We start from the raw sequence: 11,460 nt of genomic DNA on the forward strand, positions 1-11,460 counted from the left end.
CAGGAGATTTTTCTCAATTGTGGGCCTTCTGATCCTCAATTGTGGGGCCCTATATATTTACTAAAAAATTAAAATTTGCAAAGTTTTTTGTATAAATCGACTTAAGGAGGCTCCCCTCAAGTTGATTTTTGGGCCCCTAAGTGTAAACAAACGTAGGCCTCTCTCGCCGATTTGGGTACATTTGTTCGAATTTCATTCGTCCGAACGGTGGTATAAATGTCCGAATGAAAACAGGATCGTATGTCCGAAAACGTATTTCATTTGCTCGAAAAAATTTCACAACTTTTGTTGGTGATTTAGTCGTTCAATTTATGTTAACTTTACTGGCGAATTTCATTTGTTCGAATAATCGTTTGTCCGTTTTTTCGAACATTAGGAATTGGTAGATTTTTTTTAAATATTGTTAATATAAGAAAATAGTACCATTAACGTGAACCTAACCTAACCTTACCTAACCTAACCTTACCTAAAATATCCACAACATTCAACGAAATTCCCACTTACTATATCGGCCAAAGGAAAAATGGACATAATAGGATAAAATGATTAGACATTATATAAAAACCGCAATAAGAAATACTAATTTAGCGACAGAATTCGAACAAGTGATGCTACCGATTCGGACGAATGGAGCAAACAAGTTGTCGAATTCGAACAATTGAATCATTGTTTATTTCGGCGGTTCGGACGAATGAAATTCGAACATTTGTTCCACCGTTCGGACGATTGAAATTCGAACAAATGTACCTACCCCCTCTCGCCTACTCCTAGTGCCACCCCTGATGTCGACAATGGCAATATTATGACGACGGGTTACGGAATAGCTTTGTTCCATTGGTTGAATTTTAATTCACTGATAAGTTTGGTTATTTAAATTTACAATTGTTTGCAAAGTTTCATTAACTTTCTTCTAAATTTCATTATTCTGGTTTCTTCGAAAAAGAATAGCTTGCTAGGTAAATTTGTCTTCGACGTACGCTCCGATATTTTACGATATTTTACACTAATATGTTCACATTTCTTTATACTCATACTCGAATGAAGATACGCCTGGTTGATCGGTATAGATTCGCAAAGTTTACCGGAAAACGGTGCTCTCCAGTAAAATTGGTCCATCATGCCAAACCTGTCTCGTCGAAATTTAGAAAATAGATAATCGGTTATAGCACTTGGCCAAGAAATAAAGGATGAGGCCGCTCAAACAATCGATATTCATTTTTGGAAATTCCTTTCTCTCCATATTGCCAAGCGGGAAATACGCTTCTTACGTTATTGTTTAGGGACATTTCAAGACTGCCCTACACAACGTTATGGACAGCTTTACATACAGGGTGCTTGCCAAATTGCTTACAGGGAAATGAACATTTAGGAAATATGAACTAAATCTAAAATCGTCTTCTAAACCGCGCTTTTTATAGCTTAACTAACACCAATCATAACTTAATTTGCTTCCCTTAAACCTGCTGGTGGAAATGTGGAATTCATCATAAATATGAAAATCAGTACTCCCTTTCCATTAAATATAAATTGTTAAATATTGCATTAAATATAAATTGTGAAATATTGCATTATATATAAATTGTTAAATATTACGTTAAAAATAAATTGTTAAATATTGCATTCAATGTAAATTGTTAAATATTACGTTAAATATAAATTGTGAAATATTGCATTATATATAAATTGTTAAATATTACGTTAAAAATAAATTGTTAAATATTGCATTAAATATAAATTGTGAAATATTGCATTATATATAAATTGTTAAATATTACGTTAAAAATAAATTGTTAAATATTGCATTCAATGTAAATTGTTAAATATTACGTTAAATATAAATTGTGAAATATTGCATTAAATATAAATTGTTAAATATTACGTTAAATATAAATTGTTAAATATTGCATTCAATGTAAATTGTGAAATATTGCATTATATATAAATTGTTAAATATTACGTTAAATATAAATTGTTAATTATTACGTTAAATATAAATTGTGAAATATTGCATTAAATATAAATTGTTAAATATTACGTTAAATATAAATTGTGAAATATTGCATTAAATATAAATTGTTAAATATTACGTTAAATATAAATTGTTAAATATTGCATTAAATATAAATTGTTAAATATTACGTTAAATATAAATTGTTAATTATTACGTTAAATATAAATTGTGAAATATTGCATTAAATATAAATTGTGAAATATTGCATTAAATATAAATTGTTAAATATTACGTTAAATATAAATTGTTAAATATTGCATTAAATATAAATTGTTAAATATTACGTTAAAAATAAATTGTTAAATATTGCATTCAATGTAAATTGTTAAATATTACGTTAAATATAAATTATTAAATATTACGTTAAATATAAATTATTAAATATTACGTTAAATATAAATTGTGAAATATTGCATTATATATAAATTGTGAAATATTACGTTAAAAATAAATTGTTAAATATTGCATTCAATGTAAATTGTTAAATATTACGTTAAATATAAATTGTTAAATATTACGTTAAATATAAATTGTGAAATATTGCATTATATATAAATTGTTAAATATTACGTTAAAAATAAATTGTTAAATATTACATTAAATATAAATTGTGAAATATTGCATTATATATAAATTGTTAAATATTACGTTAAAAATAAATTGTTAAATATTGCATTAAATATAAATTGTGAAATATTGCATTATATATAAATTGTTAAATATTACGTTAAAATAAATTGTTAAATATTGCATTCAATGTAAATTGTTAAATATTACGTTAAATATAAATTGTGAAATATTGCATTATATATAAATTGTAAAATATTACGTTAAAAATAAATTGTTAAATATTGCATTCAATGTAAATTGTTAAATATTACGTTAAATATAAATTGTGAAATATTGCATTATATATAAATTGTTAAATATTACGTTAAAAATAAATTGTTAAATATTGCATTAAATATAAATTGTTAAATATTACGTTAAATCTAAATTGTTAAATATTGCATTAAATATAAATTGTTAAATATTACGTTAAATATAAATTGTTAATTATTACGTTAAATATAAATTTTGAAATATAAACTAATTTTATTAAATTACACTGGAAACAAAGTGTGATAAATATTACTTTATGAAAACGTTAGTTTCACATGCACTAGATCAACGTTTCATAAGTTATACTAAAAGGATTACCTTAACTTTAAAACACAATTTAAAGTGGAACTTAAATAGTATTTGTCAAGGGCCTATTTACAAGAGCAAACATTTTTGCGAAACAGTGTTGATCAGCACGAGACGCAAGTTTTGAAGAACGGCGGATTTTCATGACCGAGGCTTAGCGTTAAATATTTAATTCAAATACTTTTCCTTCACATCCTTTTGTTTACACAAAACTAAATGGTAGTATTAAACGGAAATACCTTTATTAATGTAAATTGATATATTATGTAATAATATAGTGATTTTGTTAAAAATTACGAGCAATATTCTTCGCCGATTAATGTTTAAAATGTCGGCCACTTTTGGTGAAGCTTGTGAACGAAAATAAGACGCAAAAGTGTTGGCACGTATGAAGAATATAAGTTCGAATTTCATACATTTGTTTAAGCTAGATGGGGAAAAATATTTACCTATTTATTATAACAAAGAAAAATTACTTAGTGTGGCTTGCGATATGTTTTATCAGAAATGTATAATATGTAAAATTCTAAAATTACAGTGCATACGGATAGAAAATCAATATTTGGCGGTCTTCGCTATGCGCTATTTTTCTTCAAATGCGTAGGTACATTTTTAAAGCGAATAACTTTATCCAGATGGGTGGATGAATCATATTAATGAGCTAGGCTAATACCCAAGGCACCACCTTCGGCCCAATTCAGCTAGCGACCTTCAATGCCCTTCCTACCACGACAATCATGGAAAAATGGAAACCGAAAACCTCCGGGAAAACCAATTTAACCAGTAGGAAACTCAGAGCAATAGGGGTACATTCAGTAACGCTCATCAAAAACATCGATGACTAATCGATGCCAACATATTTTCACTGTTTGATTTTTCGCGTTTTCGATTTAACGTCACATGGATATCCGATGCTCAAAAAAACCTTCTCTCTGAGGTGGTTTTTTGATGTCTTGATGTCTTGACGTCAAACGCGTCGGTGTTTACAGTTTAGCTGGCGGAGGAGTTAAAATTATACAACTGTAGTTTTAAACACCAATTCTACTGGTTTGGTCAAACGCCTATCATTGAAATGCCCCAACTAATGCAATGGCTGTTTTAACTTTTCAATAAAAGACTTATCGTTGCAACAATAAAGACTATTGTCGTTAACATTTTCGTCATTTACCAACTCATTAATTATTGAAAATAATATTTATCGCTTCCTCTGATTTTCGGGTACCGTAACATTTATAGCCGCCCTCTTTAAAAACAGCAAGCGGTCAGCAAGCAAACATCAAGGGTACAATGTACGTTCAATTAAGCTCAGAGATAAAATTTAGCTATTTCCAAAATTGTTAACCGCTGAGATTTGTCGTCATAGTGACGTCGTTCTTTTTTAACGGTTTTGATAAAGTCAACGGTGTTTTATAAAATGGCGGCCAGGTATTTTTCTGGGCCGGGAAATCGAAAAAAGCGAAAACTGCTATATTTAATTGCTAATGGACTAGTTTTATAATTAAAATATCAAACAATAGAATACCTCTTAATATTCTATCGTGATCACCGGGTCTTACGGCAATCAAATGGCAATTTTTGTCACTATCAAGGAGTGCAACTTGAATTAATATCCGATTTTTCCTAGATTTGCGTTACTGAACGTACCCTAGGAGTGGTTCAGAGTTTCCACCCAATGCCACAAACTGGGATCGAACACGACTCTTCTCGCTGCGAGAGGAAATGGCTAACATTACTTCATTTTTGAATTTAAAGGATAAATATTGTCCTTTTTTATTCCAATATAAACCTACGATTTTTCTCACGTGGCGTCTGTATAGATACGTTCACACGTACCCTCCGAAACGTTTCGCCTCGTTACGATCTCGCTGCGGTTCGTAGCGTTTGGAAATCTGTTTGTTCACACGCTAGATTTCCAGTGAGTTTTGAAGAAACTTGGGCACTCGTAGTATAGCCACGTAATTAGGAGTTCGTGTGCTCACGCAGTTGAGTCACGTTTTAAAACCATCTAATTAAAAACGAATGCACACGGAAGAATTTTTTTGTATTTAAATATGCAAAAAGCTGGAAGATTATTTTCTTGTAAAATACTAATAAAACTTTTATTAGGCGCAAAAAATGTCGATTTTCTTAAAAATTAAAGCAAGTGTCGGCTCTAGGTGAAGTAGCTCTTTTTTCAACAGATGTCGCTAGCGTCGAAATCAAAACAAGATGCTGAAGCTACATTTTGACCCAAAAGGCGGGACATAAAAGTATGCTTCGCGTTGATTGGCTCGTTTGTAAATTTGTCAATAACTTAAATTATAGTAATTGTTTACAATATATTTTCTATGGGATATATAATTTAGGTTAAAGTTCACTAAGTAGAGTAAAAGTGGTCTAAATATAATACTCTATAATGGCTCTCTAACGACGTTATTGTTTCGCTATTTTGAATTTTAGCTTCCGTTCCCATTAATAGATGGCTCCACGCTCTCCACGAAAGTCATTTTTTTCGAAGATTCGGATAGATTCATGGCCATCTCTAATAACAGGGGCCTTTTAATAATACAGGTGGCAATGATAGAGCCGACAGTTGCTTTAGACAAGGACAGTAGATACAGGGACGAGAAAGCAGGGAAAAAAATTCGATTTTAAACGTCTTCATATTCACGGGGAGTTAGATGTAAACAAATTATTATTATTGTAATTAGTTTTTACCATTTTGATGTTAAATTAAAAATAAAACTACTAGCTTAAATAAAAATGCCCATTTGTTTTGAACACTTAAGCCTCGTCAAGAACCGCTAAAATTAGGTGACCGCCATTTTTTTTTGTTTACAACTAACTCTCCTTGCGTTTAGGTAGTCTTAGGTGATATATTCCAACAGAGACCGCCAATACACTTTCTCGTCCCTGTATCTACTGTCCTTGCTTTAGAGAACATGGTTCACAAAAAACCGACTAGATGACGTCACGAATCGCTGCCAAAATGGTCAACGAAGTGGTTCAGCCGAAGCGATCTGCAACGCTGGGACGCGCAATGGTCACTGTTCACACGACGGCATCCAAACGTTGCAGGAGCCTTCACATCGTTTCAGAGGGTAGGTGTGCTTATAAGCCGGAATCTCTGATTTAATGGCGTTACCCCTGTGAAAGGATCTTCTCCCATATCGGTCTTACACCGGCGTGTTACAGAGAAGACCGTGCTGATCCAAAGAGGCAACGCATCACCCGGTAAATTTGTGCCCCAGATTTCCACGGACCATTTTTCTCAATAGCCTCTATTTTCGGGAATATTTTTAATCCGGCAAAGAAGCATCCAGGAAGAACTTGAGAACGAGATTCTGTTTTGAAATTATCGGTAAATCATCATTTTGAAGGGCAAGTTTGGAATCCTGACCATCATCAGCTTTTCTTCATACTGAACGGGGAAATATCGAAAACCAATTTCACTTCAAACGATGATGCGGAAATGTTTCATTTTTTATTTCATAATTAAATCTAAAGTAAATGGCTAATTTAAAGTAATATACAAGTGTTATCGAAAATTGTTTAAAACTTTGGTAAATAGAACGGTTCGTTTAGTAAGAAATACATTTAGTTTCGAAATTAATGTTTTTAACTTACTTCATACCCGATGTTTTTCCTAAAAAATATAAATTTAATGGTGTAGAGTTGAGCTACCTATTAGATTTGATGGTGACAATTTGAAACACAATATCAAAAGTAGGTGAATATAATTAAACAAATTCAGTGTAAACTATTAATTAATTATTTATTAATTTTTATTAACTATTTCTTAATTATTTACTAATTTTTATTAATTATTTACTAATTTTTATTAATTATTTACTAATTTTTATTAATTATTTACTAATTTTTATTAATTATTTACTAATTTTTATTAATTATTTACTAATTTTTATTAATTATTTACTAATTTTGTATTAATTATTTACTAATTTTGTATTAATTATTTATTTATTTATTTATTATTTACTAATTTTTTTATTAATTATTTACTAATTTTTTATTAATTATTTATTTATTAATTTATTTATTTTTTTATTAATTATTTATTTATTTATTTATTTATTATTTACTAATTTTTTATTAATTATTTACAAATTTTTTTATTTATTATTTATTAATTATTAATAATTACTTATTAATTATTTACTAATTAATTATTGATTATTTAGAAATTATTTATTAATTAATTATTGATTATTTAGTAATTATTTATTACTTATTCATTATTTATTCAGTATTTGTTTATTTAATTATTTATTCATTATTTGTTTATTTAATTATTTATTCATTATTTATTTAATCATTCATTTTTTATTTATTTATTTATTTATTTAATCATTATTTATTCATTATTTATTCGTTATTTATTAATATTTTTTTACGTACGAATGTTTTTTAATGGGTATGTAACATGCTAAGCGTATTGATTCAAGCTAGAAAGTAATTGCAAAGGTTATTCTTACGAATCTAATGAAAATTTTAGCTATGGATTGACTGATTCGAACAAATCTGATGATTTCGTGTTGAGAGCCAAGGCTAAGCGAAATACATACTTTGGTGGTTAGTGTCATTAAACTGATTAATACTTAGAGTAATCCACTGGCATAGAGTGGAAGGCCCTATGAGAGCGCATGAAAAATTAATCCTAACATAAAATATAATGATAAAATAATCTTTGAAAAACTTACTATAAGTAACGCTTTTACTAAATAATAGAGTAAACCACTCACATACGCAACGTCTTGTTTTCGAGGCATGAATAAATATTAAATACAGTCCGAAGAGCGATGCTGTTGTTTGTACATTTTTTAGAGAATAAACTTACATTTTTTTATCTAGATATTGTACATTACCTTTAGGCCAACTTGTTTATTTCACGCCTCGAAAACAAGACGTTGCGTATGTGAGTGGCTTACTCTATGATTTAGTAAAAATTTTACTTATAGTAATTTTTTTAAAGATTATTTTCTCATTATATGATAATTGTCTCTAAACATTTTTCTCTTTTGTAGCAAGGAGGAGCAAAGCTCAAATATACAATTAAATGAACGATACAGTTAAAGGATAAATATATACAATGAAAATATTATTGAAAATATAACAACGGGTATTGCGGGGAAGTACGTTTTTCTTAAAGGGTATATAACCTGCAAAGTTCTAAAAGCTATCAAATTTAACAGCGGTTTCTTTGAAGATTAAAGAAATTTCATTGAAAATCGAAATCTTTTTTTTTTATAATTTATCGTATTTAATTTTAAATTATAAAAAGTGTGGAGTAAACTTTCTACAGGATTTTGGATTTCTAATAATTTTTAATTAAAGAACATTTCAGATACCTGATTTTGGAACTTAAAGGGAATATAATAATAATTCTTTACCTCCAGATGTACAAAGTGCTACAAATGTATTAAAATTAAAAAAAAACTATCAAACAAATGCTTTTTAGTAATGATATTTAATTATACAAGTGTTGCTGACGGTATTTATTTTAATGATTTAAATTAACTTTGTTTTATATAATATAGATATAGTTTATTTCTTTTTTTTTCCTTTTTTTACTCTTGCTGTTTTATTTTAAATATTCATTATAACTAAACCCCTAAAGGAGGGCTTACAAATCGCAAGTTAACTTAGCCCCCTAATCTCTGTAAAACATTTTTTTTAATAAAAAAATAAAAATTCAAATTCAAATATAACCTGCAAAGCAACCTTTATGGAAGACCCCTTCAATTTTTCAAATTACCCTGCACAGTGGCGCTAAACATTTTTAAAGCCAAAGGCAAGAGCGGCCCGAGCTGCAAACGTTGGTCACGAGACCGGGGGGGGGGGCTGAAGGTCCTCGGCGTGTGCTTCAATCGCGTCGGAAAACGTCAGTTTTAGGAGGACCTTACTTTTCGAGCTTGATGGGAACTGCGAGCAATTCGTCTGAGCAAAGTCATTTTTCCGATAATCTAAATTCATTCTTTAAATCACTAAAGTCGAGTTAGTCAGTCGTTACGGCGTTATTTTGCTTCCTAACATGGCTTGAATAAGCAATATTAACGTCAGCTTCATCAATGCCGTTCTGTTTCTTCCTTCTTTGTCCAAAAACGCCAAGAAGAGCAGATTAATCAATAAACCATTTCAAGAATTTATTTTGGTGAGCAGAAAATACGCGAGTAACACTTTGTTCACCTCGCAAGTGGCTTTGCAATTTTGTTTTTGTTTCATATTGGTGAATCAGATTATTCGCCAAAATGGTTTAATTTTTTCCATATTCACCAAAGTGATTTTACAATATTTATTATAATTGATATTCGCGAATAAGATTATTCGCCAAAATGGTTTAATTTTTTCCGAATTCGCCAAAGCGGTTTCCCAATAGTTTTTGTTTGATATTGGCAAATCAGATTATTCGCCAAAATGGTTTATTTTTTTCGTATTCACCAAAGTGCTTTTCCAATATTTTTTGTTTGATATTCGCGAATCAGATTATTCGCCAAAATGGTTTATTTTTTTCCGAATTCGCCAAAGCGGTTTTCCAATAGTTTTTGTTTGATGTTGGCAAATCAGATTATTCGCCAAAATGGTTTAGTTTTTTCCGAATTCGCCAAAGCGGTTTTCCAATAGTTTTTGTTTGATATTGGCAAATCAGATTATTCGCCAAAATGGTTTAATTTTTTCCGAATTCGCCAAAGCGGTTTCCCAATAGTTTTTGTTTGATGTTGGCAAATCAGATTATTCGCCAAAATGGTTTAGTTTTTTCCGTATTCACCAAAGCGCTTTTCCAATATTTTTTGTTTGATATACGCGAATCAGATTATTCGCCAAAATGGTTTAATTTTTTTCATATTCACCAAAGTGATTTTACAATATTTTTTGGTTTGATAGTGGCGAATCAGATTATTCGCCAAAATGGTTTAATTTTTTCCGAATTCGCCAAAGCGGTTTTCCAATAGTTTTTGTTTGATATTGGCAAATCAGATTATTCGCCAAAATGGTTTAATTTTTTCCATATTCACCAAAGTGATTTTACAATATTTTTTGGTTTGATAGTGGCGAATCAGATTATTCACCGTGTAGGCTGAAGTTTTCCCCGCTAAATATTCTTTGTTAACCCCATTTTCAATAACGATTTTTCCGAACAAAAATCACACTTTTGCGTCAAAACCAACCGCAAGAAGTTTCTCTATCGGCTTTTTTTGTCACGAGAAGCAGATATCTAAATGGATTTGATATAGGCTTATTTTGAAATAAAAGCGCGTCAAAAAAGCAAAAGCCTGAAATTTATCGTAATTGAAAACGGGGCTTTAAACCGAATAAATTCTGGTCACAGCCCCTCATAAGAATGTTGCGAGGAAATAGTCATTACAGACCTTTAACCCGAAGTGCGTTTATTATAAGCTCCTGGTAATGGACAGCGGACAAATTATCGGTCCGTATTATCACCTTGCCTGATAAGCGAAGCTCCGTCTGCCCTTCGCGCCGAACGGGGCAGCTTTTTGGATTTTATCGATTTTAAATTAGCTTGATCCGCCGACGAGGGAAAGCCGCTATTAGTGAAAATATTCCGACTGACTAGACCAAGCCCCCGTTATATATAGTGCCAAGAGAGCGTGACCCGCACAGTCAACTCCATTCGGGGAATTTAATTTATTTTGGCTTCATTAAATAAATGATGAAGCATAAAATTTAATGTCGTTAGCCATTAGAAGTTGCCTAATCTTAAAATAACATTTGCTCCGCAGCCGGACGACTTTTAAAAGCGGCGTCTGCAGTTTCCTCTTTAAATAAAATTCACTCGGACAAAATATTCAATTTACGATTTAACTACCGCAAATCGCGCAATAACGCGACGAATTTGTGGCGATAAAATCTTAGTATTATTAGCGTTTTAACTTTGCAACACGTCCAGCTTTGATTTGGCGCCAGTAATCAAATTAGGCGGTACCGTAAAGTGCTTTTAACGTTGATTCTTAAGAACTGGTCAGTTCTATCTTGATCTACAAGCTGTTGTTGCAAATTCTTTTGCTATTTGGTATCAACATATGTAACATAATTACTAAAAATTGTGCCTCTGTTTAACATCTCTGTAATCAAAATTTAAATGAGACCTTGTTTCATAGCCACCAAAGAAAATACGTAAAACTGGTTTACACTTCCTTCCCTCCCCGCCAGAACTAGTTTTGATGACGATAAAACCGTCATCGACTGGGAAGTGACGTCAATTACGTCATATCCTTGCAACAAGGTCGCATTGAGAAAAAATA

The sequence above is a fragment of the Leiobunum rupestre genome, chromosome 2, assembly GCF_980474605.1.
Source record: "Leiobunum rupestre chromosome 2, qqLeiRupe1.1.hap1, whole genome shotgun sequence".
Lineage (NCBI taxonomy): Eukaryota > Metazoa > Arthropoda > Arachnida > Opiliones > Sclerosomatidae > Leiobunum > Leiobunum rupestre.